The sequence below is a fragment of the Galeopterus variegatus genome, unplaced genomic scaffold (assembly GCF_000696425.1).
Source record: "Galeopterus variegatus unplaced genomic scaffold, G_variegatus-3.0.2 Scaffold499, whole genome shotgun sequence".
Lineage (NCBI taxonomy): Eukaryota > Metazoa > Chordata > Mammalia > Dermoptera > Cynocephalidae > Galeopterus > Galeopterus variegatus.
In genome coordinates this window covers 536,678-553,593 of record NW_007726610.1, presented here as the reverse complement: position 1 = coordinate 553,593, position 16,916 = coordinate 536,678, and positions in this window count along the sequence as shown.

Sequence of the window (16,916 nt, the reverse complement as noted above, 5' to 3'; positions counted from 1 at the left end):
TAAAATCATTCAATAAAACCAGTGCCTGTTCATAAAACAAAAATAAAACAACAAAAGCACAGTTAACAAACTAGGAATAGAAGCAACTAATGAAGTGTATCTACAAAATAATCTGCTTCAATCATGCTCAATAGTGAAATGGTAGGTGAAAATCAAGAACAGGACAAAATTGCTCTATTGTCATTTCTACTCAACAGTGTACTAAAGGTCCTACTCAGTCCAGTAAGGCAAGGAAAATAAATGAAAGAAAATTATTGGAATCAAAAAATCAATGCTGTCATAATTTATAGACATTATGATTTGTCTATCTAAAAGACCTGGGATAAGCTACAAACTCTTTGAGTTAATGATACTTCAACAAAAATTAATTATATTCCTAAATACTAGCAGCAAACATTTGGAAAAAGAAAAATTTTAAGAAGGATACCAATTATAATTGCATGAAAAATAATAAGGTATGTAAAAGTAAATCTAACAGACATTTAAGACCTTAATGGAGAAAATATAAAATTTTTTGAAAGACATTAGACTTAAGTAAATGCAGATATAAAGCATGTCCGTGGAAGACTCACTATAAGAAAGATGACAGTTGTCTCCACTTAATCTATATATTCAATGCAGTTGCAGTCAAAATCCCAACAGGTTTGTGTGTGTGTGTATGTGTGTGTGTGTGTTTAAGAATACACCTGGTTCTAAAATGCATACAGAACAACAAAGGGCTCAGAACATCCAAGAAAATTTTCATTAAAATGGGGAGATGGGGGGCCGGCCCGGTGGCGCACTGGATAGTGCGCCGCTTGGGAAGCGCGGAGGCGCTCCCGCCGAGGGTTCGGATCCCACATACAGACCGGCCGCTCACTGGCTGAGCGAGGGGCGGGAGCAGCACCGAGGGTTGCGATCCCGTGGCCGGTCCCGGTCCGGTACGGGGGCGACACTGAGGGTTGCGATCCGTTGCCGGACACAGAAAAAGACAAAAAATAAAAAATAAAAATAAAATGGGGAGATGGGGAAAGGACATGGCTTACTTATTATTAATTAATTAATTTGTTAATTAATAAAGCTATACTACTTAAGATAATTCTCTTATGTGACAACTAGGACAATAGAATTCAATAGAATAGAGATCCCAGGAAAACTCCATTTCATATAGAAAACTTGATATGAGAGAAATCACACTGAATATTAGCTAGGAAAATACAGGCTATTCAATAAATAGTGTTGGTTCCACTGATCATACACACTTAAAACATATACAACCTATACAAATATAAATTCCAGGCATTGTACAGATTTAAATGTAAAATTATAATCTATAAAATATTTAGAACAATATAGAAAGGCTAACTTTTTCACCTCAGGGTAGGAAAGGACTTTCCTTTTTAAAATTTCAAAATAGAAGACATAAATACAAAGGAAAATAAACATAAAGGAAAAGACTAATTCATTTTACTGTATTAGAACCTTTGATCATTTTTTTTAAAAAAAGTTAAGAAAAAGACTGGGAGATGATATTTGTAAGACATAAAGTCAACTAATAATTAATATTTACTATAAAAAATTCTACTAATCAACAAGAAGGGCTGGCTGGTTAGCTCAGTTGGTTAGAGCACTGCCTTGTCAAGGCTTTGGATCCCTGTACGGGCCAGCTGCTACAAAAGACAAAAACAACAACAACAACAACAAAAACCAAGAACAAACAACCTAAGAGAAAATTAGGCAAAGGTTATGGCAGGCAATACACAGAAGAGGAAACCTGAATGGCCAATAAACATAGAAAAAGATATTTGATTTTACTTGTAATTACAGACACATAAAGTACAACTAACATGATGTATAACTTCTCCAACCACCAAATTATTAAAAATTTAATGTCTGACTATACTAAATTTTTGTGAAAATGTGTGGAGTGGGATCTCTCATAAACTGCTGGTGGGATTTTAAATTGGTGCAATTAGTGTGGAGAGCAATTTATCAATATCTAATAAAATTGAAGATGAGCACATCCTACTAGTCAGCAATTACACACTTAGGTATATTCCCTAAAGAAATTCTTGTACATTTGCACCAAAAGATATGTAGGATATGAAAAAAACATCTTCGTAAAAAAAATCATTGATAGGGGAATGGATAAATAAATTGCAGTAAAGTCATAAAATTAAACACTAAATAGTGCAGATAAATGAATTAGAGTTAACTGTGTCAACATAATATTGATATACTAATGAGCCAAGAAAAGCAATGTGCCAATTGAAATTTACAGTACAGTTCCATTTTTACAAATTTCGAAGACATGTAAGACAGTGTTGTAAGTTGATGATACTTCTATACATGTATGCATCTTTAAAAGACTCCAAGAGAATAATAAACACATATATAAAAATGGTGGTTACCTTGTGATAGTGAAGGAATGGGAATGCACTGGTGGAAGAGTACAGAAAGGGCTCTGGTTGTATCATGGTAATGTTTCTAAGCTGGGTGATGTTTCATGGGTATTCATTATATTAATTCTTGTCCTTTTGAATGTCTGCAATATTTTATAATATATTAAAAAGTAGCTCACTATGTCCCCTCCACTCTATGTTACCTTTTCCTTCTAAATTCCTATTTTTAAAATGACATTATTAATTTTCAAGTCACCTATCCTTGAAACCTCAGCTTCATCTTGGAGTCTTCCATTTTCAGTGCTCTCCACAGTCAATCAGTTGACAGCATTGTAGCATTTCCCTTCTAAATTCTCATGTCCTGTCCATTTTGTTTTTTTATTTACTTCTGCTACTGCCTTTGCTTGTTACCTGTCACTGTGATCTTTACATTAACCCTCTCAACTGGTCCTCCTGCCTCTAGGCCAGTGCTTCTCAGCCTTAGCTGCACATGGCAATCAGATGGGGTGCTTTAAAAAAATTTACTAAAAAAATTATTAGCAAATTCCTCATGTCTGAATCCCACCCTAGGGATTCCATTTAAATGGTAGGCTATGGGACTCTGGCTTTACTACTTTTTAAAGCACCCCACATGAGTCTAATGTTCAGCCAAAGCGGATAACCATTGCTCTAGGTCAGGGGTTGGCAAGCTTTTTCTGTAAAGAACCACACATATTTTAGGATTTACAAGCTTGACAGTCTTTGTTGCAGCTACTCAGTTTTTCCACCATAGCTTGAAAGTAACCATCAATGATACATAAATGAATGGTTATGGCTGTGTTCCAACAAAACTTTATTTATAAAAACAGGCAGCAGGACCAGATTTGACCCAAAGACTGTAACTGCTGACCCCTGCTCTAGGTCAGTGGTTCTTAAATTTGAGGATGTATCACATCACCTGGAGAGCTTGTTGAAATACATATTGTTGAGCTCCTCTCCCAGGATTTATGATCCAGTCCATGGGGGAGGAGGTAGAATTTGCATTTCTAACAAGTTTCCAGGTGGTGCTGATGCTGCTGGTCTGGAAACCACATCTGAAGGCCACTTATCTATACCCTTTGAGCTCTAGTCCATTATCTGCACTGCTTCATGATTTATCTACTGCAGCCCTGTTTTAGATTTCCAATTAAAGTTGGTAGAAGAGCAGAATAATTCCTTATGTGATAAAATAATTAATAAAATATCAGCACAAATACCGACATCATAGTTAATTATGAAGTTCTAACAGTATTTTCATTGAAGTGGGAAACAAGTCAATAGCACCACTATTATTTGAATTAGTTCTGGATGTACCAGCAAATGCAATTAGAGAAAAGAAGATATTAAACAATTGAAAAAGAATAGACACAATGATCATCATTTGAAAATGATATGATTGTATACCTGGAAAATCCAATATTACAGATTGAAATTATCAGACTTATGTAAGTACATATCTATAGAAATATAGAAAATATAACTGAGTCCATGCATAAAAGCAGCTAAAAGCTCACAATAAATCTGAGAAATTTATAGGACCTATATGAACAAAAATTTTAAAACTATTGAGAGACATGAATAGATGAAAAGAAATACCTTGTTCTTGGATATGAAGACAATATTGAAAAGATGTTAAAATGTAATGAGATCACAATTAAAATCAAGGGGACGTTGGACAAGGCATTTTGATTTCAAAATACATACAAAATATGGAAATAAACATGTGAGAATATCTAGGAAATTTATGGAAAGGCAAAGTGATAAATAAGATTAATTTTATCATATATATATTATAGTATACTACTATAATTAAAAATGTAAAAATTGGAAGACAGGTCAAAGAAGTAGATTTTTTAATTCCACAAGTAAACTCAAACACTAACATATATGATTAAAGGCTCATATTAAAGTAGTGGGAAAAAATATGTTGAAACTGACTATCCAGTTAAAGAGAAAAAAGTTAAGATAACTCTATCTCATTATTTATACCAAAATTAATTCTAGAAAGAGTATAGATTAGAAAATAATATTAGTGAAACTGTAGAAGTATTAGAAGTAAGCATGACTTGAGAGGTCGGGGGATAAGGGATCTTGAAATATAAAAGGCCTAAGATACATAATCTAGAAACTCTAGTGGAAAATATTAATAAATATCACTACATAAATTTTAAAATTCTTCACAGGAAAAATATAATGAAAAGGAAAAAGCTTGGAAATATTTTGCAGCACATACGACAGATAAAAGGTTAATAATTTGCTTTCTTATGAATCAATGCATGATTATTCAATACAAAAGGAAAGAGATATGAATAAGCAATTCACTAAAGGAGAAATATAAAAGGCTTATAAATATAGGGCACAATCTTCAGTTACTTTCATGAGTAAACGCAGATCAAAATGAGAGGCAAATATTAAATTTTGATAATATGCAGTGTTGGCAAGTAAACAGATCACATAGTTAGAAGCAAATCCATTACTGGAAATTTGTCCTACCAGTCACAGGTTCTCCACCTTAGGCAATTTTGGCTCTAAGGCAAATCATTTGGCAATGCCCGAAGGCATTTTTTTTATATAGTCAATATAGTCATAGTCATTTTATTTATTTTATTTTTTATTTTTAAATTAAATTTAATTTAACTTTACTTCTCAAAATACATTGTACTTGATTTTCATGCCCCTTTGCCCATTCCTCTCCATCCCCCCACCCCGCACATCATATCTGTGCACTTGGCTTAAATAGTTCAAGGAATTTTTGTGGTTATTCTGTCTTCTTCCCGCCACCCTTTGTTTGTATGTTTATTTATTTATTAATTTTTTGCTCCCACAAATAAGTGAGAACGTGGTATTTTTCATTCTGTGCCTAACTTGTTTCACTTAATATATTTTTCTCTAAGTCCATCCATGTTGTTGTGAACGGTAGTATTTCATTCTTTTTTTTATAGCAGAGTAGTATTCCATTGCATAGCTGTACCACAGTTTCCTTATCCACTCATCAGGTGATAGCCATTTCAGCCGGTTCCAGCTCTTGGCTATTGTATATAGAGCTGCGATAAACATTGGAGTACAGGGATCCCTTTGGCATGATGATTTCCATTCTTCTAGGTATATTCCCAGCAGTAGGATTGCTGGGTCATATGGTAGATCTATCTGTAATTGTCTGAGGAGCCTCCATATCATTTTCCATAAAGGCTGCACCATTTTTCACTCCCACCAACAGTGGATAAGAGTTCCTTTTTCTCCACAACCTCTCCAGCACTTATCGTTATCAGTCTTTTGAATGTTAGCCATCCTAACTGGAGTGAGATAGTATCTCATTATGGTTTTGCTTTGCATTTCCCTGAGTGATATTGAGCACTTTTTCATGTGTCTGTTGGCCATTTGTATATCTTCCTTTGAAAAATGTCTGTTCAGCTTCTTTGCCCATTTTTTAATTGGGTTATTTTTTTGTTGTTGTAAAGTTGTTTGAGTTCCTTGTATATTCTAGATATTAATCCTCCATCAGATCTATATTTAGCAAATATATTCTCCCACTCCATGTATTGTTTTTTACTCTGTTGATTGTTTCTTTTGCATTACAGAAGCTTTTTAGTTTGATATAATCCCATTTGTTTATTTTACATTTAGTTGTCTGTGCTTTTAGGGTCCTGTTCATGAACTCTGTACCCACTCTTATTTCCTGGAGTGTTTCCCCTATGATTTCTTTAAGGAGTTTTATTGTTTCAGGGTATATATTTAATTCTTTAATCCATTGTTGAGCTGATTTTGGTATATGGTAAAAGATACAGGTCTAGTTTTATTCTCCTACATATGATTATCCAGTTTTCTCAGCACCATTAGTTGAAAAGCCAGTCTCTTCCCCAGTATGTAGACTTGCTACCTTTGTCAAAGATCAGATGGCTGTAGGCATATGGGTTAATTTCTAGGTTCTCTATTCTGTTCTATTGATCTGTGTGTCTGTTTTTATGCCAGCGCCATGCTGTTTTGGTTATTATACTTTTGTAATATACTTTAAAGTCAGGTAATGTTATGCCACCAGCTTTTTTTTTTTTTTTTCAGGATTGCTTTGGCTATATGTGGTCTTTTGTTGTTCTACATACATGTCTGGGTAGCTTTTTCCATCTCAGAGAAAAATGTCATTGGAATTTTGATGGGGATTGCATTGATTTTGTAGATCACTTTGGGTAATATGGACATTTTCATAATGTTAATTCTTCCAATCCAAGAGCATGGGATATCTTTCCATCTTCTTGTGTCCTCTGTAATTTCTCTCAACAGTCGTTTGTAGTTCTCTTCATAGAGATTTTTCGCATCCTTGGTCAGCTTTATTCCTAAATATTTAACTTTTTTGTAGCTATTGTAAATGGGCTAGCTTTTTTGATTTCTTTTTCTGCATGTTCACTGGTGAAGTGTAGAAATGCTACTGATTTTTGTATGTTGATCTTGTAGCCTTCACCTTTGCTGAAATTGTTTATCAACTCTAGGAGTTTTTTAATAGAATCTTTAGGCTGTTCAATATATAGGATTATATCATCTGCAAAAAGGGACAGCTTGACTTTATCCTTTCCTATCTGGATGACCTTTATTTCTTTCTATTCTCTGATTGCTCTGGCTAGTACTTCCAACACTATGTTGAGTAAGAGTGGTGAGAGTGGGCATCCTTGTCTAGTTCCTGTTCTTAAGGGAAAAGCTTTCAGCTTTTCTCCATTCAGGATGATATTGGCAGTGGGGTTATCATACATGGCTTTAATTATGTTGAGATACTTTCCATCTATACTTAACTTGTGGAGAGTCTTTATCATGAAAGGATGTTGAATTTTGTCAAATGCTTTTTCAGCATCAATAGAGACGATCATGTGGTTTTTGTTTTTGCTTTCATTAATGTGGTGTATCACATTTATTGATTTACGTATGTTGAACCAACCTTGCATCCCTGGGATGAATCCCACTTGATCATGGTGTATAATTTTGTGTATGTGTTGCTGTATTCTATGAGCCAGTATTTTATTGAGGATTTTTGTGTCTATATTCATCAAGGATATTGGCCTGTAGTTTTCTATTTTTGATGAATCTTTGTCTGGTTTTGGTATCAGGGTGATATTTCCCTCATAGAATGAATTTGGAAGAATGGTCTCTGTTTCAATCTTTTGGAATATTTTGTAGAGAATTGGTATCAGTTCCTCTTTGAAGATTTGATAGAACTCTGCAGGGAACCCATCTGGTTCTGGGCTTTTCTTTGTTGGGAGCCTTTTGATAACAGTTTCAATCTCTTGTATTGTTATTGGTCTGTTCAGATTTTCTTTATCTTCTTGGCTCAGTTTTGGTAATTTGTATGCATCCAGAAATTTATCCATTTCCTCCAGATTTTCAAATTTGTAGGCATATAGATGTTTATTGATTATCACAGCTGGGTGGTGTGCTACTCTAATCTAGTGGATTGAGACCAGGGACTTTGCTAAACATCTTAGGATGTACAAAATAACCTGTGGAACAAAGAATTATCTGACCAAAAATGTCAATTGTGCCAAGGCTAAGAAATCCTGCTATACATATGCATGTGTATGTATATGAATGTTCAAGGGTGTTCTTTGGTGCATTTTTTATAAAAGAAAAATGCTGCAAGCAACTTAAATATCCATAAATAGGGGTATGGTCAAATAAAATATGACAAATTCAGAATACTGTTATACAGTTTATAAAAAGAATAAGGTAAATAGATGCTGATAGAAAAATATTTCCAAGAGATGATAAGGAAAAACTCAAGATATGGAATAGTGTATACAACATGTCCTTAATTGGAAAATAGAAAAGGGATGCATGAACATATACAAAGGCATGTATGCATATAAGTGTGAAAGTCTACAAAGATGCATAAGAAATTATTGAAATAGTTAATTCTAGGTAATAGATCTAGGCGGGAGACCCACTTTTTATTGTGTTCTCTTTTGTATCACTTGAAATTTTACTTTATGAAATTGTTGTTTTTATATTATAAGAAACCCAGCTTACCTTCCCATGCCTTCTCTTCATTTTGGTGTTTGCTTTGTGCCCTCTGCCTACAAAGGCTTTCTCCTAATTCCTATTTTTGCCTTTTAAAATCTTTTGTAGTAAGCCCCATCTCAAAGACCACTTTCTACATCTAGTCTTTCCTAGTCCCCACAATCACTTGGGATCACTCATTAACACACACATAACATTATATATATATATATAATTGATTGCACATGTTTTTTTGGGTTCGACATTGATGTATGTTGGTCAAATCAATATTACTAGCATATATATTGTTACATATCATAATTATTCTTTATGCCCCTTGTCCAATCTCTCCCTATCCCCCTCTCCCTCCCCTCTTCCACCTCTGATAACCCTAGATTTCTTTTCTCCTTCTGAAAGAGTAATGGTTACTCTGTTGATTTGTTACCTAGATGATCCATCCAGTGTGGAGAGAGGTGTGTTCAGGTTTTAAGGCATCCATACTCTGTGCTGTAGTGATTTGTGAACTTTTCTGATTTTCTTCTTGTCTCTACTTCCATTAAATTTTGAGCTTTTTGTTTATCTTTGAATTGGTTATAGTGTGTAGTAGAGTGCCTGAGGCATAATCATTGGTCAATAAATATTTGGTAGCTTGAATCAAACTGAATGAAAGCTTATAATATATAGGGAAATATAAATGCATAAACTTAAAGGAAATAGAAAAAGTAACAAAACTTTTTCAGTCTGTTGGCAATCTAAACTCTTTAGTACCTTTAGTACCTTTTCACCTTAATAGTTACTTTCTTTAGTACCTTTAGTGTACTAAAGATGTTGTTTAGTACCTTTTGACTTTAACAGTTTTGTATTTCCTGAACAGAAGCCAACCATGTGTACTGTAATATACCTAAGTGATGTTTTTGTACCTTATTTCCTTCAATAAAAAGCTTTTCAATTCTTATAGCAGTTCCACTGAAATTATATATGCAACTTTCAAGTGTCAGTCATTTTTCACGTGTCTCACTGGGGAAAGCACTATTTGTTTTTATTTTGCATGTGATGCATCAATTGCACAGTGTGTGAGACACTTCTTTTATCATCATCTCTTGCTTCTTTGTTTCTTGAGTGTTACATGTTAATGCTGAAATACAGCATTTCAGATATTCATGAGGCTGAAACATGTCCATCATCATCACACCCCTCCCTTTTCTTTGGGAACAACATGATGTATAGTAGATGAACTGATTAAGTTGTTTCTTGAGGCATTCTTCATCATCTGTCTTATACATCATGATAAGGTCAAGTTATGGTGGAAATTTTATTGTAAAATTAGGAGTTCTTGACCTTTGAAGCGTTATGAACTCTCTAAAAAAGTTGTCATCAGATCAGGGCTTGGTTAGAGGTATGAGAATATCATCTTGCCCTTTTCTAGTCTTTCTGGGTATTTTAAGACTTTTCCTACCCGAATATATTTCATAATTGTTTTCAAGTCAGAATTCGGATTATTTGTCACTGTAGCTTCGATTTCTTTTCTACAGGTGCAAAAATATTCTTCAGTGTTGAATATACTATATATACGGCATTCTCTATTCCTGAAACAATTCTAGCATCTAATACAAGTGCGCCATGGTTTTTGTCCCCCTGTTAAGCAGTATTATGGCTATTGGCCACCAATCAACAGTGGTTAGGTTACTGTTCTTCACTGTGTGTACCATTGCTTAAATGCAACCTCATCCCTCAGTTCAACTTCATCCCAACTAGTAGAAATTATAAGTTTACTTTCTACTGACAGTACTCTGGCTATATTTGTTCTCAAACTTTAAATCTCTTTAGCAAGTGTAGAGGTAAAATTTTAAAAACCTCTGGCGTTTTTACAGGTATTTTCCTTGGCAAATGCCCAACTGAATTAGTAACCTACATTTGAGGGCACAGCAATAAAAGGTACACAAGCAAACATTTAGAATTAACTTTCAACTTCTCAGATGGAAGACAAGAATATACGAATCAGAAATTGCTGTTATTCCCTTTATTATTTTAAGAAATTGTAATATTTATTTTATTTCAACCTTGGATAAATTTAAGGAAGCATGGGGAGATAATTAGTTTATAATTTTAAAGCATATAGTCAATGTAAGAAAATCTGCCACAGTTAATTATAGTGTCCAGACTAGGAACTTTCAGTCTCTTCCAGAATAATTTATGAGCACAGAGTTAATCAAACACGTGGGATTTTCAAAACATTTAATTAAGAAAAAAAATATGAAAGGCACTTTTGAGAAAATATGGTCTGCAATAATCCCATTACCCCCACTGTCAAACTTCCTCACTAGCTGCTATTTTACTCATGTGCTCCTATCTGTATCTTCTTAGATGCCATGTGAGGGGGCTGCAAAAGTAGAAGAAGACTTGACCTTTGCCTTCAGGATAGCTCTGGAGACAGTACTTAATATGGAAACAAGTGCTGCACTGTGTGATTCAGACAAGTATAATCAAAGCATAGAAGTTCAAGTGGACTGGGGTCATCTGAGCAAGGCAGGTCATATGGAGTTGGTGGGCCTTAAAGGATAGTTTAAAACATTACTGTTTGAAACATAATAGTGTAGAATGATGTTAATCATGTGTTAGAGATTTCATCCTACATTAATGTCAAAGAAATATTCTTGGATTATGGGGAATAATTCAACGTAAAAAATTGTTTCCAAATAGTGCCTTACTATAGATACATTTGATGGTGTGTTTATTGTTTTGTTATTGGGAAGAGAACAGAGATGAGAAGTAATGTCTTAGTACTTTTAACTTGTGGTTAAGGACTAAATAGAAAGAAATTGACTAAAACTGACTGCAACAATAAGAATAAAAATAATGAAAAAGTATTACAAGCAGTATATAAGTGAACATTGATAAAAACTTACCGTATTGATTAAAGCATGTTATTAAAAAGCAAATTCACCTAGCTTTTCTTTCTTTATTTTTATAGAGGATTGGATTAAATTATCTTTCGGCTTCAAAATCTGTAAATTTATTAAAGTATCAGAACTTGTTTATCAAACTCTAGAATAGATATGAGTGTTCTCAGATAATAATAATCGAATAGCAGCATCCCTCATATCACATTTTTTAATTGCAGAGATATTTAAGAGCTCCCATTGGTGCTGCACGGTGAAGTTGAATAAGTGCATGATGATACTAGAGAGAGATTATACATGCTGAGGATGGGTAGGTGTTATATTCCAACCTGTAACTGTCTTCACATATGTCAGTTTGCAATTATTGCCTCTTGCAGTAAGATCCTACCTACATGGATTTCCCAGAATTTAGCAGAGAGAGAGAATCTGAAGGGGCTGTGGGCTTGGAGATAAAGAGACAGGTAATACATAACATTTTTTCCCTCAAAAAATATTTCTCAGAATAAATGAAGCATTTGACTAAGTCTTTGGAGCTATCAAATATTTGTCTTTTTCTGAGATCCACATGCATTACAGTTACAAACTACTTCATTGTGTGTACCTGTATTTCAGTGCTGGCATTTTATCTTAGAATCATGTGATATACAACAGGAAATGAAAAGCTGGCAGTAGACCCCCAATGCCAGTCCTATAACTTCAAACCAATCCACTAATTTTATATTAGTCAGTATCACCCATTTGCCTTTGGCATCTTTGTTCACAGTATTTTCCTCCCTTCTTACAATTTATCCTTTAGGTTTCTGCTCAAATTCCACCTCCTCTATAAGATTTTCTTGACTGTTTATCTTCTATCTCCATATTCTTTTCTCTTTTCTGTGAATGTCTCTGTAGCACTGAGGGCTCAATTATACATGATCTTACATTGGTCTCTAGATTATTCTGATGTGCTTCACCATCATGCTTGCTCCTCCAGGACTGGGCAATTCTCTAAACCTCAGTTTCTCTACCTATACAATGGAGGTAATAATATAGCCACCTTAAAGACTTATTTGGTGGATTAAATGAGATAAACCATGTTAATTGTATAGCATAGAGTCTGGCATACAGAAAATACTCAATAAACTTTAGCTATTATTATTTACTCTGTAAATCCTTAGTAATTTATAGCTTGATTAAGCTTCTTTTTCAAGTGTGAATTCTAAAAGAATACAACTATTTGTCTGATATAAAGAGCATTGGGTTATGTCTACAGCAGCAAATCAACTAGTTAAACATTGAAAATACAGTCAACTGGTTGCTTTTTCTACATGCCACTAATACTAGTTTGGCTGAACTATCTGAGTCAAATGATTGGTTGTTCAGATGTCTTGTCATCAGAATGTACATAATACATACATTTCCACAAGTATCACTGGGTAGAAAAAGAAGTTGAAGAATAAAGCCATGCCTATGAAGCATTTAGATAGAATTGCCACTTAACTCAGTAAAATAACCATTTTGCAGGATTTTTTAAAAAAATATTTCTGAGTTCAGTTGATTCTCTAACTCGATTTAAATTGCCTGGGACTTTGGTTGTAGAAACAGCTTCAATCTTTTAGTCCTGCCCTGATTTCTTTTAAGTTCCAAATACATCTTGACCAATACTTACTCTTTTTATTCTCCTGCTGTGGGGAATTTTCTGGTTGCAACAGGCATTAAGAAATGGCATGAAATTTACATGCACTATCTGCCTCACTGGGCACTAATGTTAATATGCTGCATTTTGCTTGAATAGGGACCCTGTTACCTGTATTCTCACATATCTGTTCTGCATTTCCATCTCTTCTCATTTTGGCAATAAAAAATACATTCCATTTTGAAGTGGACTTCCCTGACTATCCAGATTATAAGCTCCCAGTCACCCTAGCCTGTGTGCAAATATCTTACTCAATAGTCAGGATTATTTAAGGGGATGGCCCTTCCGGCACAGGAAATAGTCCTCCAGGGACAAGAGTAAAAACAGTTTCTGAAAAGGCCAAGGGGTAGCATAGGTTTGTTGAGAATGTGACTCAACATGATTCCTGCTTCTGGCAAATATGAATGGTAGTGGCAATAACTTATTGATTTGGAATTTATACCCTGATTTCTTTCAGAAAGCTTTAAGGTAGTTTATAAACTGAGCATAATGCAAAATAAATAAATACATAAATAAATAAAACATTTAGGGATTGAAGCAGAATAAGACCATTCTATTAATGAGTATAGTGATGTCACTCCCAACTATAAAACTGTTCCTTACTTAATCAGTGAGGTTTTTTTTCACGCTTTGTACCCTATATCCAATTAGGTCCTAAATGACAGTTTTCAGGCACTATTGTTGGCTAGATCATTGGTGGTCGCTGATATTTTGTGTTCCGCCCTCCCTCCCTCCACCTCCTCCTGCTCAGGAAGGTTGCCCTCCTGCATTGTAGCTTGATCCCGAACAAGGTGCCTGGGGACCCACTGAGTTACATAGAACAGCCGTCAACTGCTTTGTGACAGTAAGTACAAATGGGTATGACATGCATGTGTGTTTCTCAGTGAATCATTCATTACCTGTATGATATCTCTCTCCCCAGGCAATAGGTATGATAGCACAGCCCCCTCAGTAAAGCATGAATGATAAGTTTTGTAAACTGTAAGTGGAAATTTTTAGTGTTTTTCTTAATGCTTCAGTTTATCTTGCCAACCAAAAGCATAGCACAAACACCTTTGCCAACATCCATGAAACTCTAAGACCAAGCTTTGCTTTTGAAGGTTTGGAAAAGTGATCTGTATTAAGTCTTTAGTCTTCCAGAGTAAAGAGTTAAAGTTTCGAAATTCTGGCTTTAATGGTTTTCCCCTGACCACTGGCCATCTGGTGTGATGCAGAGACATTTCTTACAGGGATACATGCCTTAGCAAATTTTTGTCATCACTGTCACATCAACTCAGCATTTTCTTGTCATCTTTCGGTTCTTATAAACTACTTCTGAATTGACAGCTGTCACCAACATGCTTAGGTAGCAGTTTAGAGGTTAACCTAATTGACTAAGGTTAAATTCTCTACTTGCTCACTAAACCCTAAGAAATTTGGGGTGGTTTATAGTTAGGAGCTATTGCCTTCTTATGTATAAGGAATTATGTATAAAGGAATTATGAGATACTGTAGTTTCTCTACATCCTAATAATAACTGTTCCCACAGAACTATTGTATTTTGTTTCTGTATACATCAGAAATTGAATTCACAGGAACTCTAGAGTTTATTTTATTATAATATTATTGATAGAAAAATATCAATAATATAGGTTTTGCCATATTTTGTTAGCACATGATATCTAATCTTGCTCTAGTTAAGCCTTGAGTGCCTGAGAAGATACTATGGCAGTAATACTGCTTGAAATAACTTTGTTTTACTTTTATCATGCTTTTGTTGAAGCCTATTTTTAAAATTTAAAAATGTACACTCCACACATGCTAAAATGCTTTTGCGATGTTTTGAAAACTGTGCCTAACAAATTCACTGATTAAGGAAAGCTATTCTTTCTCCTCAGTTACATATGCAGTTTTTCACCAAGTGTGGACATGTGCTTTACTGATGCACGAACATACAGACTCCATGGTGATAAGGGAACTGCTGACACTATTCACACTACAGTTATGGTAAATAATAGGCTTATCCAGAGCTGACCACGAAATGAGTTTTCATAAAGTGAATTATATTACTCTTATTTTAGTACTTACTTATTTTCCCATATGGCTGGAGACGCAAATGTCAGCTATGGATACCTCAACTCAGCCACAGTGACATAGTGAGCAACTGGTAGACAAATTGTGTGTACCTTCCCTCAGAAAAGTCTGGTGATCTATTGGAAATGAAGTTTATAAGAAATGTACTTTCTCATTGGCTCATTCCCTTGAGGTTAATTTCAATGTAGGTACACTGAGGTGCACATCTTGAGCCCTGGTGACAAATAAGGCATATGATTTGACCATTCTTGTAAACTTTGGGCACTGAACACTCTAACATCATTATAATTTCCCCTACAACGGGTCATCTTTCTTGTAATCCTGCACTTCTAGTTCCAGAGAGGACTGAATGAGTGAGGGTGGATGGCCCAATCTACCCTCATAACTGGGAGACCAACTGTGAATGCATGGCTTGTACCTGCTGCTGGGAATAAGCAGTATGTGAAAGAGAGTAAGAATCATATTTTTAACAAAGATAATTCCCATTAAACATTTTCGCAGGTTTCTGAGTCTCCTTTACATTCATATGTGGCATTTTTTGCTCCCTTGGATTATATCTTCTCATAGAGCAGGTATCATGCATGTTCTTTACTCTTGTACAGTGCCTTTTACTGCCCAATATTTGACATATTTTTAATTTATGAGAAAAAAAGGAAACGGATGACCATGTTCTCTCATTGAAGAATTGTTCCTATTTGAATATCCTCTCTATCTTCTGGATTTCACATATAAACCCTGAAATTAGTTTTGACCATGAATAGAACTATTTTCCAAACCATTTCAAACTAGTTATTTAGACTCATTATGTCATGACACCATTTTTCTCTCTTTCATGCTTTCTTCATCTCTTTCGTTTTATTGTATATAATATCAGATTCCACTGCCATCCTTTTCTAATTTCTCATGTCCTCCTCTTGCCTTTAAAGAAGCTATCAGCATTTCTTAAGTTCCTCTTTTCTGGTTAGTGCTTCAGGTAGTTAACTTACCACTCCTGGTTTTCTGTGAAGAAGTTAGAAACATTTTGGCTCTTGACTATGCTATATGATATCTTTTGGTCACAACTGTTCTGTCCTAGGCAGGTGGATGTTGTTGCTAAGTCAAGGATGAGCTCTATTGGATTCTGTCTACCTCCTACATCACTGAAATCTATGTTATTGGTTAGAAAAAAAAAAGGACCAATATGTATCTTTTCACTCATGAGAAGTTTTGATGACTTCTCCATGTATAAGGACTCATCATGACACACTATAAAAATCTGGAGTTATGTTTTTCCTCATGTGGTTTAAAAGTCAAAGGGAAATGTTAATACTTTGGCCCATGGGAGATTCTTCTTCATTTGTATCATGAAAATAAAACTTTATAGCATATTAGAGATCATTTAACTACTCTCTCCCCCCTTGGGATAGGGTGGGAGGGGTATGTTTTTAACAATGGTAACGTTTTTTGTGATGTAAAATGAGGGACTTCAAAATGGCACTGAAATAGTCCTGCATTCATGATTCTTCTTTTTCTTTACAAGATATCTGAGAGGAAAAATATCAATAATCTACTAATCTCCACAGCAAATCATGACATACCATGAATCATGCAAAGAATTTAAGGCGACTTGAGGATTATAAAAATTTAACAAGTATTGAAGACTCTTCAAAAGCACTAGAACATCAATGGCCCAAGAGAGAAAGAAGACCTTTAAAGCATATTGCTAATTATTATTCAATAATGCAGATGTATTATTTGATACCTTCCTGGGGTCAGTAGCAGTTGAAAGACCTGTGTTGCAAAATTATATTTAAAGGTCACAGCTGTTTTTTTCTAGATGCTACCTACTCTTGAAGATGTTTAAACACATTTTTTTTTTTTTTTTTTTTTTTTTGTCTTTTTTCCGTGTCCGGC